General features: G+C 45.4%; 1 protein-coding gene across 1 annotated transcript in view; it reads left to right on the top strand.

Annotated features, from left to right (window-relative positions):
* Positions 1–200: 200 nt before the first annotated feature.
* The window catches only part of AVIL (advillin), a 52,733-nt gene continuing 37,734 nt past the window's right edge, over positions 201–15,199 (top strand). The window contains exon 1 of the mRNA XM_060252875.1: positions 201–225. The gene's annotated coding sequence lies outside the window, so the exon portion shown is untranslated. The remainder of the gene's footprint in view (positions 226–15,199) is intronic.

The following is a 15,199-nucleotide window of genomic DNA, read 5'->3' as shown; positions in this document are numbered from 1 at the left end:
GCTTTCCCTAAACTAATCTAAGCTATCAGGCCAGGCCAGCCCTGATTGGCCCAGGCAGCAGATATGTAGACAAGATGCAAACGCAGGCAAATAATAAAACGGAGGGGGTTTGGAAGAAGGCCTGGGCTGTGTGCCTCAGAACTGGGGGGGATCAGTTTGCTTTTTACAGGACTGATTGCATTCCTCAACCCGGAGCTGGTGGGCAGGAAGCAGCAGCAAATCCAGGTAAGCACGTCCCTCATGGGATGGGGAATTAAAGAAAGGGTACGTGGGGGACCTATCCAGACAACTCTGTTGATTGAACGGATGGATGAGAAATGAGCATTGTTTTCTTCTGTGTTCTAGAGTAACCCTGATTTCTTCAACAGAAAGGGAAACAGAAGGGAAGGTCTCTTTAAAATTCAGCTACTGCTTTTCCAAAATGAGTTTGCCAGGACTCAGATTGGCTCGGAATGGGAATAGTAAAGTACCTGCTTTGTACTCCACCTTTCATCCTTGGCACTCAAGGAGGCATACATGTGGCACTGTCTCATTGTATTTTAACAACAATCTCTCGGGGGTGGAGGGTAGGCTTAGATAGAGTGGCGTAACAAAAGCAACCCACAACTTGCTTACCTTGCTGAACTGTAATTTTATGTTTCAAGACAGGTTTCCCGGAGATGTGGGGGTGGGGGCTACCCAGTGGCAAGTCAAAAATTCTGTGTGTGTGTGTGCTCACTCCTTCCTTCACCTGATTCAGGGCTGAACATTGACTATCAAGGCAAATTTGTGGTCTGAACCATGACTCAGTTTGAGCCCTGTTTGTGTCAATGGTGGGTACCCGGCAGGGTCGTCCAGCTTGAACATTTTGATGGGAGTTTCAGCAACGGCATCTGAGTTAAGTTTGCCAGAAGCTTTCTGAGAGGCATGTAGTGATGGCCACCAAGTCCAGATCTGAATCTGAGGTTTTAAAAAGGGGTGGGGCTAGGGTTGCCAACCCCCAGGGGGTCCCTGGAAATCTCCTGTGCTTGCAGTTGATAACCAGATGATCAACATCAGCTCCCTTGGAGAAAATGGCTGTTTTGGAGGGTGGCTCCTCTGGCATTGTACCTTATTGAGGTCCCTCCCCCCCCCCCCCCAAAAAAAAACACCTCTGGGTATTCCCCAACCCAGAGCTGGCAATCCTAGGTGGGACTGGTGTGCTCTGGAGTCTGGCCCAAACAAATCAAATGTGGTGGTTTATTTCAAAAGGTCTCAAATTCTCTGTTCACTTATTCCAATTGCAGTATTACTATTTTTGCAGGCTTTTAAATATGTTTGACCAAGAATTTAGCTGACAGAAAGGAAGGAAGGAGAGGCACAGAGCAGAGAAAGGTTAGGAGCCCTGTTTTTTTACAACCCCTGATGGCACTTCTGGGAATTTCGAATGGTGGATTAGGAGCAAGGAAACTTGGGTTCAAGTCCTCCCTTGCCATGAAGTTTACTGGGCTGCTTTGGGCCAGTCCTTTTCTCTCAGTCTAAACCTACCTCACAGGGAGCCAGAGAAGATTTTTTGGATTTATATCCCACCCTATACTCTGAATCTCAGAGTCTCAGAGCGGTCACAATCTCCTCTACCTTCCCCCCACCACAACAAATAACCTGTGAGGTAGGTGGGGCTGAGAGTGCTTTTACAGCAGCTGCCCTTTCAAGGACAGCTTCTATGAAAGCTATGGCTGACCCAAGGTCATCTCAGCAGGTGCAAGTGGAGGAGTGGGGAATCAAACCCAGTTCTCCCGGATAAGAGTCGGCACTTATCCACTACACCATGCCACCCAAGAGCTCCTTAGAAGAAGGTGGGATAACAGCACTGAATAAGCAGGGCTGCCAACCTCCAGGTGGTGTCTGGCAATTTCCTGCTATTACAACTGATCTCCAGGTGACAGAGGTCAGTTGTCCTGGGGAAAATGCCACTTTGGAAGGTGGCCTCTGTGGAATGATATCCCCTCACCAAACCATGCCCTCCTCAGACTCCACCCTCCCAAATCTACAGTTATTTCTCAACTCAAAGCTGGCAACCCTATGAATAGCCCTATAAATAAGACTTGTTTTGAAAGAGGAAGCGGATGGCGTCATTCTAAGCAGATTTATACAATTCTCAAGCTTACTGGTTTCAGTGGACTGAGAAGAGGGTAACTCTGTTTAGTTAGGCTGCTACTCTTCCAAAAAGTCTTAAATTAGTACCGTGCTGAGATGGAGAACAGCACCAAGGAGGTTTGTGGGTTTTGCCCCTCATTGTTTCAGCCCTGAAAGACTCAACATTATAGGCCTTCCCCACACCCACTTTTACTGCAGTTCCCAATGCTCTTTCCAGGACTTTACATTTGAATGGGAGGGGGGGGGGGACTGCCAGCTCCAGGTGCCACCTGGAGATATCCCACTTTTACAATTGATCTCCAGGTGACCAAGTAGGGTTACCAAGTCCAATTAAAGAAATATCTGGGGACTTTGGGGATGGAGCCAAGAGACTTTGGGGGGTGGAGACAGGAGCGAGGTTGTGACAAGCACAACTGAACTCCAAAGGGAGTTCTGGCCATCACATTTAAGGGACCACACACCTTTTAAATGCCTTCCCTCCATTAGAAATAATGAAGGATAGGGGCACCTTCTTTGGGGGCTCATAGAATTGGACCCCTTGGTCCGAACCTTTTGAAACTTGGAGGGTGTTTTGAGGAGGGGCATTGGATGCTATGCTACAAATGTGGTGCCTCTACCTCAAAAAACAGCCTCCCCAGAGCTCCAGATACCTGGGGATCAATTCTCCATTATTCCCTATGGGAATCGGTCTTCATAGGGAATAATGAAGTGTCCAGCGGACATGTCCCTCCCCTTCCCACTTTCTGTCGACCCTGAAGTGCAGAGAGGGCCTCCAAACCAGGATCCCCTGCCCCCACCTGCTTGAGAACCTATCGTGCAAAGTAGAGGAATGAATTTTTGTGAGTTAGCTGTTGCCTTAGCATGGGTTCCGGATAAAAATTCAGGCGGCCAGTGGAAGTGGCAAATGAAACCCAAATCAAACCGCCGCACCTGTTGGACAGAGGACTGTTACCTCTACGCCATTCAAGCATTATGGTATTCCTGCGTCCATCAGAAAACGGGATTCAAGGACAGTAGGAAACATATCTAGTCGTTACAGGACTGTATATGGACTATATTGGAACCAACAAAATGCTTATAGACATGGAACTCGGTTAGAGCCATATGAATTGTGTTTAGTAGTATACTTTGAGTTCTAATGAAATGTGTATTTGAAAAGAGATCCAGCCAGCCCAAGCAGGCCTCCCTCACCTGGGGCTCTCCTTGGCCGCCGTGCCCCCCACCCCCAGTCAGAAGGCCAGCAAGCCACCCACTGCCCAAAATCACATAAGAAGTGGGAAAAGGGTAGTGCTGGCTTCTCCAGCGGTGAGGGCTGCTGGGGGTGTGGCAAAGCCCCTGGTGGCTGCCTGCCTGCTCTCCTAATCCAGGGATTGTTACGCAGCTGCACCTATTATTCTACGGACAAGGTAGGTGGGGAGGAGGAGGGGGAACCCTGTGTGCTCCTGCTGAATTCAAGGCCTGATCATTAATAACAGCAGCAACCACTTTAGTAAATGAAAAAAGAAATCAAGTAACAATCATGTTTCCAGCAGCCTCATCAATCATGTTTTTAGCAGTCTCAGAAATATTATTTAAAAATTTCAGAGATCAATACCCACAAAAATTGATTATATATGGACAACTTTCCTATGTTTGAATCTGGTCTATCCACGTATTCTACAAACTGGAACCAACCCCCCCAAAATGTCTCAGGTTTTCACATGTCTGAGCTCATGGATTTTTGATGGATTTGTTTTTCCATAGACTATATATTGCAAACTTTAGTTAACCACAGGATCTCAGGGACTAACTAAACTTTCCCCAGGTATGGCTGAGAAGCATGGTCTGGAATTTCTGTGCTTTCTATATGTATGAGCCCTGTTTAGACTGGGATCATGGTGAGGTGGGACGTCTAACCTTTCACCCCGGCACTGTTTTCCTGATCTCAAATGATCACTGTAGAGCTACTATTTGCCACATCATGGCTGCAGTCACACACACTAAATAATGCATTTCCAGCCCACTTTCAGTGCACTTTCCAACTGAATTTTGCCAGTTCACACAGTAAATTCCAGTTGGACAGTGCATTAAAGAAGATGATATTGGATTTATATCCCACCCTCCACTCCGAGACTCAGTCTCAGAGCGGCTCACAATCTCCTTTACCTTCCTTCCCCACAACAGACACCCTGTGAGGTGGGTGGGGCTGAGAGGACTTCACAGCAGCTGCCCTTTTAAGGACAACTCTGCCAGAGCTATGGCTGACCCAAGGCCATTCCAGCAGCTGCAAGTGGAGAAGTGGGGAATCAAACCCGGCTCTCCCAGATAAGAGTCTGCAGGCTTAACTACTACACCAAATTGGCTTTCAAGTGCATTGAAAGTGCATTATTTAGTCTGTGTGATCGCAGCCCATGTGTTGACAGGTAAGGTGATGGGAGAAAATCCTTCAGGGAGAGCATACCCCCTCCCTCCTCTCTATGATCCAAATCAGAATTGAGCCTGCATGCACATGGGAGGCACAGAACACCTACTGACCTGGGGAGGCAGCTGGGGAAAATGCAAGGTGTAATTAGGCCCAGAAGGGATGTGATGAACCCCTCAGTTAAGCCAGGACTGCCTTTGCTGCAGTTAATTAATAAATAGCAAGATCTTTCATGCTTGCAAGCAAGCACAAATAAAACACTTTCAAAGATGAGATCCAGCAGCTCAGCACTGTAATGCAATGACCTTGGTCATGACACTGGAGGTATACGTTGAGATACTGGGTCATTCTGGCCCTGAAGCATGAATTGATGACAGTATCCCAACAGGAGGAAGGTATCATACAAACTGGTCATTTTGTAAAAAAAGAGGTTCTGGAGTTCATTAGCATAACTGATTTGCATAACTTATTTGCATATGCCACACACCCCTGACATCACCAGAAGGTGTACTAAATTATATCGCAGAGTGGTAAAGCTGCAGTACTGCAGTCGGAGCCCTCTGCTCATGGCCTGAGTTAGATTTCAACGGAAGCTGAGTTCAGGTAGCCGGCTCCATGTTGACTCAGCCTTCCAACCTTCCGAGGTCGGTAAAATGAGTACCCAGCTTGCTGGGTGGGGGGGAAGTGTAGATGACTGGGGAAGGCAATGGCAAACCACCCCATAAAAAGTCTGCTGCGAAAACATTGTGAAAGCAACGTCACCCCAGAGTCGAAAACAACTGGTGCTTTCACAGGGGACTATCTTTACCTTTAAATGCTTCTTGAATTATGGTGATAATAAAACATTACTCCCATTATACTTTTAAAATTATTTTCTCCTAAGTAGCCACAGTGGCTTAATGAAGATTTCCCTCTGTCTACTTTATATGTTATTTTCCCATTTTTTGTGGGGGGAAATATTAGAAGTTTGTCAAATCTTAGAGTTCTGCAAAATTCTCACAGGGGGTTTGAACAATGGAGCCCAGAAGCAAGTTTTTGGGGATGGGGGTAAGAAAGATAGAGCACAATAAAATGTAGAGGTTCCAGAGCTCAACTCCTGTGAGCTCCTGCTCAAATGAGGCCTGCATACAAAGCTACTGTGGGGTTCAAAAGTGGAGAAAGGTAGGCTGCAAATGGAACTGAAGGATGACCTAGTTTTAGGCAAGAGCTGTGATACAGGGGTACAGCTTCTCATGCTAAAAGTCCTAAAGCTGTGGTTCAGAGGTAGAGCTTTCATCCCCCAAAGCCCAGGGGTCCAATTCTTGGTAACTCCGGTTAAAGGCTCTTGGATACTTAGGTGTTGAGAAAATTACCTGTGGCCATGGAGAGATAGTGACCGACAGAATAGGTGAAGCTGAGACTAGATGGAGTCTTGGTAATAGGCAGCTTCATAATGGTCCCCACCAATGCTCCCTCTAAGCTGCGGAGTATGGTGAGCAAAAATTCTACTTTGTGAGCTACTGGCATTAAAGTTGTGAGAAAGCAATTTGGCTGCTGCATAAATTAGTTTGCTCTAGGGCCATCCTTCCTGAGCTAAGACAAAAATGTGTGAGCCAGAGGCTAAAAATGGTGAGCTAGCTCACACTAATTCAGCTTAGAGGGAACACTGGTCCCTACTTGGGAAAGGAAAGGAAAGGTCCCCTGTGCAAGCACCAGTCATTTCCAACTCTGGGGTGACATTGCTTTCACGTTTTCACGGCAGACTTTTTATGGGGTGGTTTGCCATTGCCTTCCCCAGTCATCTACACTTTCCCCCCAACAAACTGGTTACTCATTTTACTGACCTTGGAAGGATGGAAGGCTGAGCCAACCTCGAGCTGGCTACCTGAAAACCCAGCTTCCACCGGGGATCGAACTCAGGTCGTGAGCAGAGCTGAGGACTGCAGTACTGCAGCTTTAACACTCTGCGCCACAGGGCTCTTATACTAAAACAGGAAAAAAACCCTGTTTTACCTGCATAAATCTTTATTGCAATAGGAAGCCCTAAATGTGGACACACCGTCCTGTTAGCAGATGCATGCGTCAAGTTCAGTGGGGCTGCAATGAAGATCTTGATGCCGAAGAGCATCTGCACCAGCTGTATATCCAGACATCTCTCTCGGTGTATGGGAAGGAAAGTGCAAAGGCTGTTTCTTGCATAACAACAGTGTGTCTCTGCGAGTACAGTGTGATGCTTCCTGTGGGACATCCATTTTTTTTTTTTAAAAAAAAGAGTTGCATAAGAATGAAACTCTGCACCAAATTGGCAAGACTCAGCAGCCAACAAGACTTTCATATCCTACTTGCATCTTTCCTGCAAAATCCACATGGATCCCATCCCATTCTTGTGTAACATTTTCCATGGGAGTGTGTGTGTGTCTGCCTCTGCAGAAACGATTCTAGTCCTCTGCTGCTGGCAAAAAGCATTTACGCTGGAGCCACCCCTCATCGGTAAGGGATCGCCCGGGATTTTTGCAGAAGGCAACATTAAACTCCCGGCATATCTAGAAGGAACACGCAGCTTGGCTCAAGGGCAGTTGTAGATGGGCCCCTCCCTTGCCAAAGGAAGAAGGGGATGGACAATTCTTTCAGAAGCAGGTCCAAGCAGCTGAATCCCAAGCACTTAAGCAAGCTCGATCCGCATGTTTCTGGCTAATCAATCCCAGCCTTTGGGCTTCCTCCCAGCCCAGCAACAGTCTACAGCCTCTACTACTCCCCGCATCAAATTCTGCCATCTGGTTTCAATGACTGAACAATTGGGGGGTATGGAGGGGGGAAGGGTGCAGGATGCTTTTATGGTTTTGGCTGCTCTGAGTCCGCCTGGTCTCCCAGCATCCTCCACTTTTCTTGGAGCGTGCCACTCCCTGTCGTGTAAAGAAGAAACTAGCCGTGAGCCCTTCACAGGGACTGGTGAGTATCTGCATGTTCCCCCTCCCATGCTTCAGGGGTGTGTCTGAGGTCCACATTGTCCGAATGATCTGGAGGCCCCATCTCACTGTCAGGTATATTTGGCCCCCCGAGAACCATGATGCACCCACTGGCTGACTATTAAAAATGAATGGGACAGGGCCTGTTTGAAAGTAGAACCCTGCAGACCTGTCTGTGCTGGCTGTGATTACTTAGTAGCAGGAACTCCTTTGCATATTAGGCTACACCCCCCTGATGTAGCCAGTCCTCCAAGAGCTTACAGTAGGCCCTGTAAGAAAAGCCCTGTAAGCTCTTAGAGGATTGGCTACATTGGGGGGCGTGGCCTAATATGCAAAGGAGTTCCTGCTACAAAAAAAGTCCTGCTTCGTAGAGAAAGAAAAACAATCTGGACATGCTTGGAAACACTTTCTTATAGCTCCATGTGTTCCAAGGCAAAGGCTAGGCAGATTCTCATACTGAATCTGGCTGCAGTAAAAAATAGATGTGAGGAAAAATATAAATGCTAAAGGTGTAGTAGTACCCATGGTGGCTTGGTGTGACTGTGAATCTCATTCCTGTGGCAAGGAACCCGGATTCCCATAGACATGTGAAGCTGCATTCTACAGTCAGCCCATTGGTCTACGGAGCTCAGTCTTCTCTAGTCTGCCTGGCAGTGGCTCCCTGGGGACTCAGTCAGAGGTTTTCCCCATTATCTGCTACCTGATCCTTTCTAATGTCAACTTTTTATAACTTTATAGTGATTTGTAGATTCAGATTACTGGATTTCCAGAAGAGCTACCAACCCAACATGCTTTGTGGTTCCTGTAGCTCAGTTGCACAATTCACTAATTTCAATTCATGTGAGACTGACTATCCGACTTGTGCTGGTCAGCTGCAGTGGTTATAGCTATGCCGTATGTGGTTGTCCCATAAAATATGAATCAGCTTTTGAAAGTTAGAGACTTGCCGGGAAATGTTTTATAGTGGTAGCTCAAAAGAGGGAGGCCCATGACCTCTCTCAGTGTGTGAGCCAGCATCCTCCAAAAGGGGTGCCAGGGGTGGGGTGGGGTGGGGGGAAGCAATACATCTCTTCTCTCTTCTGAAGGCAAGCTCCAGGGTTATGTGAAAGGGGCATCTGTTACTACCACCTTCACCAACCCATGTTTTTTTTTACTGAATTTTATTTACATTATTTATAGCCCACCTTTCTCATTGGGTCTCAAGGCTGCTTACACAGAGTGAGTCCTACAATCAACAAGATGGGACATTCCCAGTGCTTTTTTTTTAAATAGAAAAAGCCCAGCAGGTGCTCATTTGCATATTAGGCCTGGCCTGTGAGTATGTGGCTGCCGCATGATGGGTTGGGCCAGCCAGAGCCCTGGACAGCCCAGGTAAAGCTCTGCTCCTGTAGGCTCCAGCAGAAAATAAGCCCTGAACATTCCATAAAAGTAGAATAGAATTTGGGTTGTAGAACCAACCAGAATCTAAAAAACAGAGCCAAAACAAAGCATGAATGTTAACATGACACAACAGAATCCAACCCACAACAAACTATATACACAGTAGTATAAGCCAAATTCTCCAGTAATTTATCAAAGTAACTAAGTGAAGTCTTTTGGACAGTGTTACCTTCTTGCTTACATAAAAAAGCCCTCTTGGATAATTCAGTTTTGCAGAGTTTGTGGCAGAGCTTTTTTTAAAAAATAGAAAAAGCCTAGCAGGAACTCATTTGCATATTAGGCCACACACCCTGATGTCACTATTGTTTTACAGGGGGCTTTTTGGGTAGAAGAAGCCCGGCAGGAACTCATTTGCCTACTTGGCCACATCCCTGATGCTAAGCCAGCTGGAATTGCATTCCTGTGTGTTCCTGCTCAAAAAAGCAGTGGCTTGTGGTAATCCAAGAGAGGGGAACCTTCCTGACCTCCTCAGGCTAGCCATTTCACAATGTGGGGACCTCAAGAGAGAAGGCTCATGTAAGAGCAGTTGTTGATTTTGCCCATATGCAAGCTGGCACCTGCAAAAGACCTTGGATGAGCACAGCTGTCATGGTGGAGCATAGGGGGGTGGGATATGAGGATCCAAGACATGAGGGTCCAAGGCCAAGACAGGCTTTATATAGGATCACCAACACTTTAAAGTGGGCCCAGTAACTGATGGGCAGCTGGTGGAGTGACTGTAGAATGGGAGTAACATGCATGCTCCATCTAGTTTCTAATACTAGTACTAATACTGCAGCATTTTGCACTAACTGGAGTTTCCAGATCAACCAATGTACAATGCATTACAATAATCGGGCCCAGGGGTGGACAAACTTGCTTAACCTAAGAGCCACATAGAATAAACATAAGATGTTTGAGACCTACAAAACATGAATGTCTTATGTTTGTTAACAGGAAGGAAGGAAGGAAGGAAGGAAGGAAGGAAGGAAGGAAGGAAGGAAGGAAGGAAGGAAGGAAGGAAGGAAGGAAGGAAGGAAGGAAGGAAGGCAGGCAGATAGATGGGGGAGGGAGGGAGAAGTGGAGAGAAAGCAACTTTACCTTTAAATGCATTTTCCAAGTTGCTGACTGGCTTGGCTTGGAGAAGTGATTTAAAGAGAGAATGTCTTCTGCAAGCCAGCCGACAGGGCAGTGGGGGCTTCGAGAGCCACACAATACGTATGAAAGGGCCACATGTGGCTCCTGGGCTGCAGTTTGGCCACCCTGATCTAGCCTTGATGTCACCATGACATGGATCCAGATGGCCAGATCAGCCTTTTCAAGGCAAGGGGCCATTTTTTCCAGTGAGGCTGAGTTGAAAGGAAGCCTTTTTTTCTCTCTTCCTTTTGATGTTGAGTTAGAAAGAAGCCTTTTCCACAACTGCATTAACTTGACTCTTCAGCAATAATGTTGGTTCCAGCACAACCTCAGGGTTCTTAACTGAGTCAGCTTAACCCCACCGGAAATGGGGAACACAATTTCCTTCAAGACCTCCACCTTCCAAACCACCATTACTTTTGTCTTTCCAGGGTTTTAGTTTCAGTTTGTTCATTCTTAGCCATTTAACCACCACAGCCACGCAGCAGGTTAGGACCTCTACTGGATCACCAGGAGATCTGGACAAGGAGATATATATGTCATTGTGTATTAAAAAGCCCCATGGCACAGAGCGGTAAAGCTGCAGTACTGCAGTCCTAAGCTCTGCTCACAACCTGAGTTCAATCCCGGCAGAAGCTGGGTTCAGGTGGCCAGCTCAAGGTTGACTCAGCCTTCCATCCTTCCGAGGTCAGTAAAAAGATGCTTGCTGAGGGGAAAGTGTAGATGATTGGGGGAGGCAATGGCAAACCATCTCATTAAAAAGTCTGCTGTGAAAACATCATGATGCGATGTCACCCCAGAGTTGAAAACGACTGGTGCTTGCACAGGGACTACCTTTACCTTTATCTGTGTATCATCAGCATATTGATGACAGCCAACCCCAATCTATGAATGATTTGGCCTAAGCAATTTACATAAAGATGGAAGAGCATAGGCAATAGGATTACACCCTTTGTGACCTAACAGAATAGGTTCCCCACAAGCAATACTACCTCTTGTTACAGTGAATAATGAGTAATGACTATTGAATGTATAATGACTTGCACATTAGGCATTGAGAAGGGGTGTTGGAAATATGTATCAGTTTTGTATGTCAAATGCCTCTCAATGATTATTTGATTCAGGTGCATAAGCTACATTTTTCAGTCTTACTGGCATCAGTGGTAAGCAATTTCATTTTTATCTCACCCAACACCACAAACTTGTAAGGGTTTCTGGTTGACACCTATCATTTCAGGTCTCTGACTTTCATCCAACTCTGAAAATATGCCTTTATATTGACAAATATGCATAGAAGATCCACTATCCAAAAATCTTCCTCTTTCGCCAATAAAATTCACATTATTAACACGCATGGTACTTTCTCTGTTCCTTTCTTTGTTCCCACCTGGGCCACGTGGCTTGGAAAATTTCTGGCTTAAAAATTTCTGGCTGCTATTATTTCTATGGCCACGAGATGGCGCCCGTGTTCCCTTATTTGAAACATGTGCTTTAACATTGCTATTCCTTTGTTCAGTAGCAGCATCACAATTATTACAATATCTTGCGATATGGCCTTTTTGCCTACATCAATGGCATATTATATCTCTTCTTGACTTATTCCTATACTATGGTTTCAGGTTTAAAGCAGACATAGAATCAGACAGTTCAGTGTCCTTGTCCCCAGATCTGGAGGCTGCTTCCTCCTTGATAGCATTTAGCAGGCCTTCCAGACTCAAATCCTTTTGCAGTCTCAAAATCATCTTAATTGGCTTGTAAATACTGGGTAGAGCTTTCAATATAGTTGAGATTAAGTCTCTTTTTGCAATAGCCTCACCATGCTCCTGTAGTCTGGATTGCATTCACATAAATTCTTTCAGACGTTTAGTCACATTCTCCCCTTCTTGCACTTGAAAACCAAATATTTTTCCCTTTAAATCATAAATAGTGCTTATGGGAGTTTTGTTATATTTACCTTTAAGGCATTCAAGCATTTCTTTTGCAGTTTTAGGAGTGTGCAATTCAGGAATTTCATATGCCTCAAGAGATTCTAAAATGAGAGTTTTTGCAAAACCATCTAGCCTTTTAAAATTTGATTTTTCTTGCTCATTCTCAGGGGGATTTTCAGACAAAACTCTTTCAGCTCCATAAATCTCAAGTCTTTGCATTAGGAGCAAGAGCCAGAATGAGAAATTATTCTTAGTTAACTTCAGGGTACTAAATCCTATCACTGGTAGGTTACTCACAGTACCAAAACCAAGATTTGCAGTGGCTGTTCCTGAAGATGTGGAAACAGAAGATCTAGTGGCTCCTCTCTCTGGGTTCGACATTTTTCACAGCAATCAGGCAGGGCAGAGTTAAAGATTCTTCCTTCCTCACTGGAGAGAAAAGGCAGCTGAATGTGTGCGCGTGGTTGCAGCAAAGCTCTTCCAAGGTCTCTGACGTAATCCACAGAAAAAAGGTTAAAAGGCTCCAAAAATTCTCTTTCTAGCACATCTGAGGCTGTTAGACAAAAGCAGCAGCATTTCCAGATCGAGACAATCTGAATTCAAAGCTCATTTAAGTCAGAACGCTCTCAGTAATGGCAAGAGAAAAAAAGGCGTCGTTTTAAAATTAAGGCTTGTCTGCACAGCATAGCAGCTTTTTTGCCTATTGCTTTCTACATGCTCTCAACACGATCCACATTTAAAGAAATAATTTAGAGTTCAAAAAACAGTCCATGCTATAATCAGTTTTGTAGCGAGAACAACTGTCGACTGCTACCAACTTTGTTAGGGATTTCTGTTTGAAATTCTATTTCTTTATCTCGAACAGTAAGGTGGATCACTGGATCAAATAATCATTTAACATGAAAAAGCAAAAACATATTTATTTCTACAGGGAAAGGCTACTTCCTCCTTCTTGACCTCTCTGCTTGAACAAAGGAAGTCACCTGACTAACTGACCAAAGAAAGAGATCAAGGTGAAGGAGGAAGTAGCCTCCATTAAGCACATGACCTTCTAGTGTAAGCATGTAGTTCTATAGTGTTTGTTGTTTTATCTCCCAGTACCCTTTACCTGTAGAAATAAAAGCTGTGGAGTCCTGTGAGTAAAAATTCTACTTTGTGAGCTACTGGCATTAAAGTTGTAAGCAAGCGATTTGGCTACTGCATAAATTAGTTTGCTCTGGGGCCATCCTTCCTTCCTGAGTGAAGACAGAAATATGTGAGCTAGAGGCTAAAAAACTCTGAGCTAGCTCACACTAACTCAGCTTGGAGGGAACACTGTGATGTACATATGAAGCTGTCTTGTAATAAAGAAGGCCACTAATCTTTCTGGCTTAATGTTGTCTGCTTTGACTGTCGTGGCTACCAAGATGTCACGGGCTTGAACCTGGGACTTTCTATATACAGAACTTGAACCTGGGACTTTCTGTGTACAGAGCTCTACCACTGAGTTACAGCCCCTCTCTGACTTGGCAGTCCTTTAGTAAGTAAATGAACTCAATTACAACTGGCTTCCCTTTCTAAAGGTAAAGGTAGTCCCCCGTGCAAGCACCATCACGTTTTCACGGCAGACTTTTTACAGGGTGGTTTGCCATTGCCTTCCCCAGTCATCTACACTTTCCCCCCAGCAAGTTGGGTACTCATTTGATTGACCTCGGAAGGATGGAAGGCTGAGTCAACCTTGAGCCAGCTACCTGAACCCAGCTTCCGCCGGGATCGAACTCAGGTCGTGAGCAGAGTTTAGGTCTGCAGTACTGCAGCTTTACCACTCTGCGCCACGGGGCCCTTTCTAGTACATCCTGATTCTTCTACTAGGGATGGGCTGCCTCACCTTGCTTAATGGTTAGGTAGCCTTTGGCTGAACATGATTTCCAGAGACGTTCTACAATGCAGGAACATTTCTGGAAGAACAAAGAGGCTTCAAAGGCTTCTTCTTAGTACAGAGAACTGCCTGCTTAGCTTTGATGTCTGTTAGAAACAAAGCGGTTCAACCATGCTGGATGGAGAAGACAAGACAAGAAGCCATGGCTGCCCTGGACGGTGAAGAGGCATGAGTTCACATTACTTTCCATTGCTAGCACCATCCAAGAGCTAAAAGGAACAAGAAACAAAAATCAATGAAACAGCATCAATAAAATGCATTAAACCCCATTTGAAGATCTGTAATGCAGTTCAGTGACTGAGCTTTTGTAGCCTGTATGGATAAAGGCACTCCTGAAGAAACTTCTTCAGTCTTAAATTGTAGGGCAGATCCTTCTTGGGGGCCGCAAAGCAGGGGGTAAATGTGAAATTCCAGAGAGGCTGGACATCACATGTAGATTCAGAGACACTTACAATAAGCATTTCTTTAAATATCTCCAGTGATTCAGTGACCTTATCAGTGCGGGTGTGTGTGTGTGCAGAAGTTAGCCTTGCCTAGGGTGCCAGACAGTCTAGGGCCAGCCCTAAGCATAGGCAAATTAGTAGAAACTTTAATCAAAGATAGATGTATAGAGGAACAAAGCCCACTGAGGGGGGAAATTGCATGGCTTCTGCAGAGGGAAGTCCTGCTTCACCAACCTTTTGGACTTATTTGAGAAAGTGAACAGACATGGAGATAATGGTGATCCAGTACGGGGCTTTTTTTGTAGCAGGAGCTCCTTTGCATATTAGGCTACACCCCCGTGATGTAGCCAAACCTCCAAGAGCTTACAGTAGACTCTGTTATAAGAGCCCTGTAAGCTCTTGGAGGATTGGCTATATCAGGGGGGTGTAGCCTATTATGCAAACGAGTTCCTGCCACAAAAAAAGCCCTGAGTACACATGTATTTGGACTTTCAAAAGGCTTTTGGTAAGGTACCTCACCAAAGACTCTTGAGCAGGCTTACTAGTTGTAGGATAAGAAGATGGGTCCTCTTACAAATTAAAAATCGGTTAGACAACTGGAAGCAAAGAGTAGGAATAAATGCAGTTCTTGCAGTGGAGGGAAGTAAGCAATGGAGTCCCACACGGATCATAATTGGGATCTGTGCTATTTAATTTGTTCACAAATGTTCTGGAACTAGGGGTGAGCAGTGTACTGACCAAGTCTGCAGATGACACAGAACTATTCAGGATGGAGAAGAAGAAGACTGCAGATTTATACCCCGCCTTTCTCTCTGAATCAGAGTCTCAGTGCGGCTTACAATCTCCTTTATCTCCTTCCCCCACAACAGACACCCTGTGATGTAGGCGAGGCT

Source organism: Heteronotia binoei, chromosome 13 (genome assembly GCF_032191835.1).
Source record: "Heteronotia binoei isolate CCM8104 ecotype False Entrance Well chromosome 13, APGP_CSIRO_Hbin_v1, whole genome shotgun sequence".
NCBI lineage: Eukaryota > Metazoa > Chordata > Lepidosauria > Squamata > Gekkonidae > Heteronotia > Heteronotia binoei.
This window is presented reverse-complemented; position numbering and strand designations above follow the sequence as displayed.